We start from the raw sequence: 13,223 nt of genomic DNA, 5'->3' as shown, positions 1-13,223 counted from the left end.
AATCCACTCACCCATTTTGTCGAATAATAAATATTGAATTCTTTTGCAACATAAAACTTCGGTTACTCATGAACTTATCACTTCTTTACAAAGTAATAATTTTCACTACGCTACAATCGCATAAGTATGTGCGTAGCAGCCAGCATAAGTATGTGCGTAGCAGCCAGCTGTGCATTTGGTTGCCTCCACTCCGAATGTCAGTTGCACGTGCAACTGATTTGAATACACAATCGCCGAAAACATATTTCCAAGTAAGTAAAAAAAGCAACAATAAACGAAAATACAAATATGCTGACGTTATTTTAAGCAGGTCATGGAGGATTGTAGTAAGGCAGAACCACTTGAGCCTGCCTACGTCTTGCATAAAAGCATATCTTTCTGAGTGCGCCCACATATTTCTAACAGATCCATTAGACGTCAACATAATATGATGCCCTGCCAAAGGCTACGAATATTTGATTCGAAGCTCGATTTGAACAAAGTGATATGGCGACCGCAAAGTGGTTATGCAGCGTTTCAATGGGTATTGGTGTGTGTTGTATGATACACATAATGGTTTCGAATTCCAATTGAATGAGCACACAGTGTGACAGTGTCGCAAAATAATTTTCGCCTTTGGTAGTTCTTGTTGGTCTTGCTGTCATTGCGGTTGTTTTTTGTTGCTAATGTTATTGTATTGTTTTGCATGCCTTTGAGCAGAATGATCAAAAGCTTAAGTGATTTATTTGCCATTGATTGTGGGTATATGCCTGTGAGCATTTTTACTAAGAACCGCAGCGGGTTCTTGTTCGCATAGCGCTATTCAAATTGAAGCTTAGTCTGCGCTTGAGTTAATAGTATTTATACTTAAATATAAATTACCCGCCAATAAAAAGTTTTGTAGAAAACTCGAATTGAGGTATAAGAAAAAGAAATGAGTAATAATTAAACCGCTGCTTTTTTACGTGTGTTTAAATTCAATTAGAAAAACCACTTTGAAAATTTCATTGTTTAATTTTCCTCTTTGTGCCTATTTCCTCCTTTTTTCTGCATTCCACGGAGCATCATCGCACTTATCGAACATCAGCGATAACGATTCGAGTGTTCGCCAGAAGCAAGTTATTTACACTTACGTTTAATTAGCTCTTGGGGAGGTTCTTCCTGAGTCTACGAATTTATCTTTTTTAATCGAAATGTTGAAATCTAGCATTTCTGAACGTTTTATATGTATTTCAAAGAGGCTCAGTTTTGACAATTTATTCTGAAAGTAAGGAAAAATAATCTAGTTTTTATATTTTTATTAATCACGTATTAGAGTGAATAAACAATTTTTATTACAAATATAATATTATTATATTTGGTAAAAATTTTGCTTACTGGGTATCTAAAAACTAGCATAAGTGGGTTTTTTGGAAGTGGTCAAACTCTTTTCGACAGACATAGCAGTTAAGTGCAAATTGACATGAATTTGCTGAATTAACAAATTATCTTCGACCTCATACTACTCTACACAAGAAGTTGGACGTTAGCCTTGTGCAGACATTTCTATTTCTCATTCAGCATGAAGGTAAAAAAAAAGTGAACTATTTAACATCATGCACATGTAGACAAACATCAGTAATTGATTAGACTTAACTGCTTCGAAGTTTGTATATATTTGTATGGGAAATATAGAAATAATATTGATTCACTTAAATGCTACACATATTTATGTTATATGCAAATTTGTGTAACTGTATCATTGACGTCATTTGATTGTAGAAATATATTTTAAGAGCATCGAGAATTATGACCACAGGCAGAGAGCGAAATTGAATAAGATGTGCCTATCTACACATTACGCTCACAACTTTAATTATAGTCATTATTTTCACGCACACATTCAACTAATTTAGTGATCAAAAATAATTACTTTCTATGTAATAAATTATGGGTGTGTATGCACAGTTGCCCTTAGAATTCTTAGTTTTTGCCCTAAAAAAAAAGAATTCAACGTAAACAGGCTCTTACTTTCAATTTATACGATGCCTAAATCATATTTCTTTTCCCATATGCATAACATGGGATTTTATGATAGTTATTTTATTAAGCAAGTAAGCAAGTTTGATGTTGTTATTCTACTCTATAAAAAAGGTTTTCAAGATTTCTTTCATAAACACAAAGTTATATGCCATTAATGTATAACTCTGAGCATTCCGAGTTACTCATACGACATGGTGTGCTATATGAATACCCAATACGTTTCAGTCATAGGGCTCTTATTTTTCTATCCAAATAAATATGTAAATAAGCTTTGGAACTTGTTTCTATGTTTATTGTTAAAGTTTGGTTAGTAGTAATATAATATATTTACACACATAACCATATGTAAACACATTTGCTTCGATACCCAAGGCGGTACAGAAAAGTATGCTATACTTCATCGTCAATCCTGTTGGATTTATTTTTAGCAATTCGACTAAATAAATAACATATATATATATACTATTTTTTGAGTTTTTAGTTCGGCATATCCTACAGATGCTAAAAATAGTGGTCTTTGAAGGTATATTGTTAGTTATACCTTAATTTTAATTAAGAAGCCATTACTGCTAAAAATAAAATCCATTTGGAAGAAATAAAGAAGATCACATGTAAAGGAAGCATCAATTGCAATCAACTCCAAAAACATGCCAATGAAATACCGTTATTCTTAAATGCAACACCATTACCGTTACACAAAAGAAAAAGATACACAGGAAAAAAAAGTATAGGCAGGAATTGCTGACCTCATTTGCATGCGTGGTTTCGCTACTTTTATGTAGTTCGGTATGACATAAAATATATATGTAGATATAACATACTATATATATGTATGTACCAAATATATCGATTCAAAATCATACTTACTAATACTGATGTATTACCTGTAAGTATTTAGATTGTTATATACATACATATATCCATAGGAATATTAAAGTACAATATAAAGACAATTGAACGACACCTAGTCCATTTTGAACAGTTTACCGTGTCAAGTATTTATATAATATTTATTGCAAACGATGATTGAAATGTTTTTCGATGGACAAAAAAATATTTATTGTTTGTGATTCTTTTTTGCTACTCAGTGTGCGGGTGTTCTAGTATTTAGGGTCATTTATGCGTATATATGTATGATATCATTCAGATTGACATTTATATATATCACATGGCAGCACGTGTTTAATCGAAGAAACATATGCGCTTACTGCAAAGCAACTCCTTACATTTGAAGCATAAAAATACATACAATTTCGGCAAGTCAAGGTCATTTACTTGTTGTTCGCCTCACAATTTTCGCCACGCAACATGTGTCGTAATTTAATACAATACATATACGAGTAGTCGAAAATGTTTGTAGACAATTTAAGGCTTTGTATAAAAGGCACATATCTATTAGTTTATGTGAATGTGGTATATATCATCAATCTTTAAGAGATCGTAATTTTATTTACCTATGTTGTGTTTGTGCAAGAACAAGTTTATGTGTGGTATCAACCATTATTCATGCAAACAGAAAATAATGTTTACACATGTGAATTCAAGTGTACAATGCTTTCAAGTGACATATGTAATGATTTGCCTCTAGTCAATATATCCCAGATTGCGTGTTTTTGAAGTCAAATATTTACATGCATATTAAGTTATATATTATATTTATTTGGCCTACAGTTCACACACTGATAAACAAATTATGTCCATAATCTGTATTATCCTGTTAAGTTGTTTAAAAGTTTCATTCAAGATTCATTAAAGATGACCACTCTTGACCACTCGTGCATTAAATTTACAACTCGTAATGAGCGAAGTTTTTTTCTCACTTCTTTCAACAATTTTCACTTCACAATGCAAATATTGCTTCCAAATTTCTTAATTAGCTATAATTTATTGCTTTTCGTCACTCTCCGGAAACTAACCTACCAACCGCTAGTGGCTTAACACAATCTGCTTGAGAATAGAACAATAGCCTCTGATTATAATAGCTAATTTATTTAATTGCCAAGCACGCACCAACAAACATTTAGGTAACAGATATTTTGGAGAATTCGACCAAGTTGTCCTTCACTGGCGAGCAGCTTGCTCATACTTTTGTTTAATTATTACATTGATATTTATATATACAATAACTCAATTTGGTTTTAAATATTCGCAATATTAGTGAGCTTGTGGTACTTTTAATAGGCAAAGTTTATAATTTATGACGAGCACGCTTATTGTCATAGCTATGTGCCAATGCACTTTGCTTTCTGCTTTCGTTCTAGCCTGGCAAGTTGGTATTTGAATGGAATAAAGAAGATCTGCAAAAATTAGATGTTTAGCACTTTTCAATCAAATTTATTTTATTATCTAATTGTATGTGTATATGCAATTATATACATACTAACATTATATGTTTAAAATTTTACGCATTCAATTTGACTAAATCGACTTTATTGTAAGAGACCTTTGTACAGCGTTAACTGCAAAAAAATATATGTATAAATAAACAAGCTGAAGATACTTTCTCAGTCTTTAAGACTCTTCGAACCACAATGTTCAATATATATTTTTCTTTTGTGATAAAAAATTGACGAGTTAGTCCTGAAATAAAGATATAGGAAAATTTTTCAGAAAGAGATTTTACATATTTGACACATATTTCAGAACTCCGAAGATCTCAGATTTAAATAACTAAGTGATTTTATTATATATCCTAGGAGAGTACATTGCTGTCTATTCGAAGTCTTCCTCGATGTGGCTCAACTTGTTAACAAATTGCTAACAAACACGTATATAAAATACATAAACAAATTCTATATAAACAAGTAAGGAAGCGCTAAGTTCGAGTGCAATCGAACATTTTAAAATCTTGCAACTTACAAGAATAAAAGTCGGGGGAATACCTTCAACCAATTTCATTAATTTTGAGCGCCAAACCATTAATAAAATTTTATAACTTTTAGAAAAACGTGTCAACCTAATTTTATTAATATATCACACATTTTGACCAACCTAAACGATTTAAAGTCAGTTGAAAAATCGGACATCAATATATAGGGTATATTGGGGGCAGAGGAATGAAAGAGCTGATTGCATTAATTTTTGAAACTCCTCAAGTGTACTTGAAAACTTATTTTCAAGCAATTTTATAAATATATAAGTATAAACATAAATATGGGGTCAAGTCAGTCGGAATTTTCATATAGAATTATTATTCCGGTATGTAGTTATTTATGGTATACCATATATCATCGATGTATATGTACATATGTAAAATTCATCCTTTTATCTGGAAACGCTATTCACCATACGCTTTCAGCACTCAAATTACAGATGGAGTACGTGTACTAATTACGCAATCGGTGAACTGTGTGTCGAGCATAAAATCAACACATATTCAAAGAGAATTTAATATTATGCTAAATTATACAGAAATAAAATATATTGCAATTGTGTGCAAATAACGGTTTTTATATGCAGGTGATAGTGCTTTTGCCTTCATATATGCTTTTTTAAATGTGTGAAATATGCGATGCATGAAATCCAGTGGTTTTCTAAATATTTTATTCTTTTACATTCGGGTAAAAGAAGATATTTTTTCATTGAAGGATCGCAGCACGACACCAGTAAGAAGTAAAACTCATTTTATTATTTAATAGGAATATATTTTATTGATGACATCAGTTATTATATCCCAGTAATGCTATTATCGCTTTGTGAAAATTTGAGTGCCTTCCTCTATGGGCTCAGATTTTTACACTCCAAATGGAAATAGATAATGGAAGGGCGTTTATACCAAAAAAATAGCAGTGCGGCGTGGTTGAATAATCATGCACATTACTTGGATTAGATCTTCTTCAGTAATGATTTATTATCACAATTTCTTCCGAATGCGGTCACAGCTTTCTGGTTGTTGCCCAGTAGTAGATTAGTGGTACTTTCTTATTCCACGCGACACCACCGCGAGCTCAACAAGCGGTCATTTGAGAATGAGAACCGTAGGAGCTTAACAAACCCATAACAAAGTGTTGTAATACAAAGAAGTAAAAGTGTCTAATGCGAATGTGTGTGTATGTGTTTATAGTCATATATAAGTATGGATAAATTTCAATAATAAATCAAGTGTAGGAGTATCAAAGAAGTATACGCAGTAAAACTCAGCTGAAATGGTCGGGTTGCTCATGAACTGCCAACACATTTAAGCCACGCTCCGCAGCGCTATAAATGTTGATCCCACTTCTTGTACCATATGTTTACGTATGTATATATGTAGTGGCAACATGTTGGAAAATTCATTATTGAGCCATCTTGTTCTCGTGCAAGTACTCATTTACTGAAAAGTGCTTGTTTCAAGAGTCTGACGGACGCACAGTCACTGGTTTCGCCTCTTAACGTTATGCGGTGCTCAAGTATTGCTATTTATTTAACAACTCTGTCACACATTAATCACAGAACTGCTTTTACTTTTGTGTCACATAATGACAGCACAACAACAAGTATTTTGCGTAGGCATACGCTTCTAATTTAGATAAGTGTAAGTATGTATATATATTATATAGCGACATAATTACTTATGGTGACAGAACAAAGGTAAATCCATCAGAGATCATTGTGTTGATTAAGTTGACTTAAAGAGAAAATCAAGCACCAGTGAATACAACTTTGCCCGAATAGCGCGCACGCCTTTTCATCAAAAATTGTCAAAATTGGCATATAACTGTTCAAGCCCCACATACCGAATTGGTTGACCCCAGTGCTTATTGCTAACTTTTTACCGAAAATATCATTCAATCTGTGAGAATTATAATTTAAATTAGTAGAGAATCATTTTCTCATAATAATATGTGTTAAGAATAAGTTGAATCGGATCAGTACTTTCCTTAGATCCAATATAAATTAAGTGAGCATGTTTTTCAAATAACGGTGCATCTTTAATGGATAATATCGGGTGAAAACTAAGCCTCTATATAACTAATTCCAGGATATTCCAACATCTGTTTGACTTTACTTCTTATATAATGGTGATAGTATGTGAGGTACCTTAATGAAATTTAGAAAGCATCTGATTCTCCTAATAATATGCAGTATTACCTAACTTTGATAAAATCAGGTCAATATACCCAATAAAAGATTTTCAAACATTCCGTTACCTTTAAACCATATATATATGTAGGATATCTTAGCAAAATTAACTGAACGTATAATGTTGGAATACTACAGCTTAATGCTGAAAATATATGAAATAATATTAGACTACACACACACATGTAATGATTATCGTTAATCGAATAAACTTTATGTCGAATATGTGGGTCTTATATATTTATTTATAAAATTGCTTGAAAATATATTTTCGAGTATAACTGAACAATGACAAAATTTAATGTAATCAGTTCAGAAATTTTTCTGCCTCATATATAAATAATATATAGTGATTTCCGACTTTTCACCAGACTTTAAACATTTACCCCGTTTAAGTTGGTGAAAATGTGTGATATTTGAATAAAATTAAGTGGACAAGCTTTGTTAAGAACTATAAGGTTTGGCGTTGAACGCGAATGGAGTTGGGCTAGACCCGATATCCCTAATACAATATAATTAATTTCGATCTTCTGCTTCACATTTTGCACATTAACTTAATATATTAAATTTTCTTGTTTCAGGTGAGTTTATGTCACATATGTCTATCTCATTGTAGTAAGATTTTAATACAATTTTCGCTGCCGCGAAGTAAGATATAGTAATATATCTAAGTGAGTTTATGAGCTTCAATATAAGTTAATATGATACAAATTTTATTGTCATGCATTCACGATTTCGTCGAATAAAGAATGTCGAATTGTTGCGCAACATGTTTTAATAGAAAGTTATGCCCCGACTTAGATGCTTGCAAGCATTGAGAGAAGTTTAAGTTAATGTTAGTTGTAATCTTACATTTTTAAAGACACTATATGTACTTTGTAATTTTCTAAATATCATTTGCTATATCTGCATTTATGTTAGCACTTCGAATTGGTGGCTGTCATTATTAAGGTCTACATCTCTACCTGATTTTCTAAATAAATATTACCTCATACTTCCTTTTAATTTAAACTGAAATTTCCTATTAGGTCATTCAATCTTCATAGTCTTCATAAGCTTATTTAGCCACACAACAATAGCTATTAATGAATGCGGTGACAAAATCAATTTGTCGACTTGAGCTAAATCTGCTGTCAACAAGTTTTTCATCGCTCTAGCGGTTAACATGCTATTTGATTTACTTTTTTCCTCAGCCCTGTGTATTTACATTGAATTAACCTCAAAAAGTATACACAAACAAACACTTTGTAAGACTCGCCGTTCAGTGCCTCATCCACACATAGCGCAGTAGAACGTTTGACGTGCACAAAAAAGAAACGAGTTGGGGTCTTAAAAGCTCTAACTGCTAGCCGTGACCTATCACAATGTAAAAGGATTTACGCTGCAAAGCTTTCAAAATGTGTTTGAGGTACAATAAGCGTTGGAGAATTTGTCAAGTTCAATTATTACACTACGCTGCATATTTTTTATAAAAAATAACTGTTATTATAATAGCGTCATGTAGTTAGTTGGCTTGTGTACTCCTCTCGGACCAGGTCTGTTGATTCGTATAGTTTCAGACTTTCTAATGATTTACATTATTATTACAACACACAAATTTGCTTGAGATTTTAGCTGGGTTCTTACTAGCTGACTAATTATCTCTTCTAGCTGCTATTTGCTTTTTATTTTCGTGTGTTTATTGGAAGTTAATATTTACTTGTATGTATTGAGTATTGACCTCACAAATTATTAGCAATATTTGTTTATAGTCACTAATAAAATTGTCTAGGGATTTGGAATTAAATTCATTTGTGTAATTTCGTGAAGTAAATAACCATACGCTTTAAGGGGTTAGGGCTAGTCAGAGGCACGAAAAATGAGAATTTTCAGTAAGTTTTTTTTTGCTATTGAATCATGTTATTTTACAAAAGTAGTAATATGGCATTATTATACAATGTTTTGATTTATAGTCACGAAAATTTCAAAAAAAAAAGTTATAGATCTCTATGCTGACCCAGTTCCAACAAAAAGTCCTTGCGTTCACAATCATAAGTGCTTGGAGATTCATCTAAAATCAATCGGATGGAAAAAATTAGTTTTGTAAATAGATAATCCTGGGCCTGATTGAATTTTTTTCTAGATTTTTGGGAAAAAATCAACAGTTAATTGATCTTGAAAAATCGAAATTAATGGAAAAAAAATCCTTCGATCAGTCCCGAGTTTATTATGTATTCTAAAAGCTGCATAAATTTCATTAAAATCTACTGAGCGGTTTTCGAGTTAGAGTTGTCACCAGTGCAAAAAACATAGTTTTGAGAAAAATGCATTTAAAGTTTCACCTACCTGCTCCAGAGTGCCTTGAAGTGCCCGAGCGCTCTTTGTTATTTGTCGAATAACTCAAAAAGTAATTATCGGATCAACTTGAAATTTTCAAAGAATATTTTTCAGATATTACACTTAACGAAAATGCAAAAATAATCTAATTAATTTTTTTGAAAATTCTGACTACCCTAATAACAAATATGCAAAAACTCTTTTATTAACGTTAACGTTAAAAAAATAAACAATTAGATTAAGAAATATCCAAAATTCTATAAAGCTTACTCATAATGACATAAACTAATAAAATAAACGCTGTTTGCGCAAAAACACGAAAAGTGCCAAATTCCCTTTGTGACATACTTGCATAACAGTGTGATCAGTTGTTTTAAATCTTAGAATTAATAACAATTTGAGATCGTATCGCACGAAATTGCCATATTTAAATTTATACGTTGCCACTTTACAGGCATTTAACATTTAAGAGCTTGCATAAACATTTATGTTAGTACGTGACCCTTATAGTAATTTATTTTGGGTTTTGGCGACGTAATCTTAGAATTAATAGGTTTTTTATTGCCGTCGGTGTGGGCGTGGGTATACAAAATTTTCAATTATTAAGTTATAAACATAAGAACTAGGGGCAATCATTTTCATACTCAAAGCTCTAAACTGTGTGATACGCCAACATTTTTTCATAATACGCGCATTGGGTATGAAATTCTTTTTAGAGCTTCTCATCCATTTTAATGTGCTCTTTGCCGTATTTTATCACTTTATGCTTACGTCTTAGCTGACGATTTTAATGAAAATATTTTGCATGACGTCACCAAAAGTGTGATGAATAACTATCAGCGCTGACAACTTCCATATTTCCCACGCATTATTCGTACACTTTCTTCTATATTACAGCCGATGGCCAACATTCTTAAGACACACTTTTATTCATCCACGTTGTCATAACCACAAAGTTGACAGAAAAACGAAAGGCAGCACACTGTTTCGAGGAACGAAGCAACGATTATGCAACCTTCAGCTAAGTCCTCTTGCTCTCGTCAAAAACTTTAGTAGCAATTTTAATGTCTGCACTAATTACAAGTATCCAATATATTTGCTTAATGCATCCGCTGAAAGTTATATTCATTCATAATCACACTTAAACATATCCTTTTTTGCTTGAACATGCTGCCCAGTTTCTTCTTTTATTTTAAATACTGCTGCCTCATTCTCTGCTATCGTTTTTATGAATAAATTTTTTAAGCCTGCTTCTTAGTTTCCTTTTTTTTTCTCTCTTTGTCCGCATGAAAAGTCGCCAGCGATGAATGTATTTCGGTAATTACTGCGGCTGTTGAATTGCTCAAAGAGTATTATCTCCGTTGAGAGTAATTCTAAGCCACAAAATCGCCACATGTACGGCATAAAAATATGATTATCATAAATAAGCAATTAAAACAGTTAGTAAAACAGTTGGTAGTTTTTAGGTTTAGCACACTTACGCGATTTGCTGAAATGAGCAACTATGAATTTGCAGCAAAATTTCCTAGTAACAAATTTATCAAATGTAACTAAAAGAGAAGTTTACATAATCATGAAAAAAGTTTGTCCACTTTAAAGCAATACATAAAAGATTTCTAACTTAATTTACTATATGGTGGTATATTTCAGTTAAAGGAAATTTATTTGTTAGAAGCTGTTATATCTGATGCAGGAGTGTAAATGAAGACAATAATTAAATAATTTCTGCCAGTATTTACAAAAGAGAAGTTATAGTTAGGTCACGGTTTCTATTTCGTTTCGTGAGACGTTGCTCGCTACTAGCAATATCTGATTTTTAAGATCATGTGACAGAATTGCACAGAACGGAGAATAATTGGTTATGGAATTCTAAATAGTTTTTTTATCTTAAGACTAGCTTTAAGTTGTATACAGATTGAGCAAATAGTTTCTAATGTTTTCTTATACTCCCAGTAGTATGTTATCTCAAGGTTATGTCAAAGCTCAAGCCACTTCAAATATTTATATACGCACATTCAAGGCAAATTAATCTAGTAATTAAAGCTTATTGTGCTCATGTGATCAACACTATTATTATTATTATTGGAAATAATTACAATTTAATTAAAAACAAACAAAATTGAGGTTAGTGTTGTTTAATCGCGACATTTGTGGAGAAAAGCTCATGGAAAAAGGCAATCGAACTCTTATTTACAAAGGTCATCACATATTTGACCTTCATTACTTGCTAACTCGATTTCACTTTTTCATGTGGATACAGATATTTATTTTATAGTTATACCCCACATTTCTCGCAATCGATAAAAAACTATAAACGGAACGGCGTAAACTCTAATATATGAACTCATATTCCAAATATACTTATTTTATTTATAGAATGTCTTATTGCCCTACAAAGAAAATACGAGTATATAAATCAACAGCGTGACGTCGATTTAGTCATGTTCGTTTGTGTATCTGTCAGTCCGTCTGTATATATACGGTCTATTCCCTCAATTTTTGAGATATCGATCTGAAATTTCGCTGCAGTCTTTTTCTCATGAAAAAGCTGCTCGATATCGGATACTATACTATACCATATAGCTACCATACAAACTGAACGATCGGAGTTAAGTGCTTATATGGAAAGCTTTTTCATTTTATGAAATATCTTCACGAAATTTGGCACGGGTTATTGCCTATGACACTGATGCAATATGTAAAGAAATTGTTCAGATCGATTTACTACAGCTTATAATTGTTATACAAACTGACCGATAAAAGTTATTGTAAGGCATCTAATGTATTTGTGAAGGGTATTATAGCTTCGTTGCAACCGAAGTTAACGTGTCTACTTGTTAATGTTTATGAAATGTTACGTTGACATTGAATTTTGCTTGCATCCACGTGCAATGTAGCACATTATTCAAGGACATAAAAAAACATAAATAAAACAATTTTTATTTGCTCTTGCGCTGTCAACTATGAGTGTCATTGGCAAGCAAAATAATTATAGTGTATTAATTCAGTGGTACTGCACAAGATATCGTCGCCTATTCAGACATGACATAAAGCAACTGTGCAGCATATGTCGCGACAATTTGTTAAGAAATGTGTACGTTCTGAACGAAGTTATCGTGGTCAGAATTATTATATACATTAAATACCTCACTTCTGATATATACTTGTATGTATGTGTGCTGGAAATGCAATTTTTTTCGACTTTTACAATTCCAAAATTTTCGGGTTCTTATTACAACCATTAGGCAATTCTGGAACTAGTTCAACTCTTTCCTTCAAATATATTGCAAGAAAAAACAATCCTGCTATTTTGGAACCGAAATTCTGAATTGTGTTTCTTTGTGTGTTGGCATGGCTTTGTAGCCATTTTCATCTAAGTTCTTTTCTTTCACTATAGAATTTTATTTGACATCAGGTTAGACGAAATATATGTATGTTAATATATTTAAGTATATAGGTATATATACATAAAGAAATCGCAGTTCATATTGGTTTTGAAAAAAAGGAAACTTTTTCTTGTCTTTATGCAAACTGCACATTTCTCTTCAAAGCAAATGCGGAAAAGTGCTGAAAATAATCGAAAACTACGCCTATATTTCTGCGTACTAAGTACGTAAGTATACAAAAATGTACAAAATCGCGTTTTCTTTAGCCCTGTAGGAAATTTGAAAAAATCTCGGCTGTTTTTTCAACTTTTGAAAACTTACTTAGAGTAACTTTTTTGTAACTTTTGTAATAATGGAATAAGACATTCCTCTCTAATTATTGAATAGCAGCTCACCATTTTTCTTCCATTGACTCTGTCAGTTATAAACTATAACGTAAAGCTATCTTCTCAGCGCTTA

This window comes from Bactrocera oleae, chromosome 2 (genome assembly GCF_042242935.1).
Source record: "Bactrocera oleae isolate idBacOlea1 chromosome 2, idBacOlea1, whole genome shotgun sequence".
NCBI lineage: Eukaryota > Metazoa > Arthropoda > Insecta > Diptera > Tephritidae > Bactrocera > Bactrocera oleae.
The sequence above is the reverse complement of the archived record's forward strand: the minus strand, read 5'-3'. Positions refer to the sequence as shown.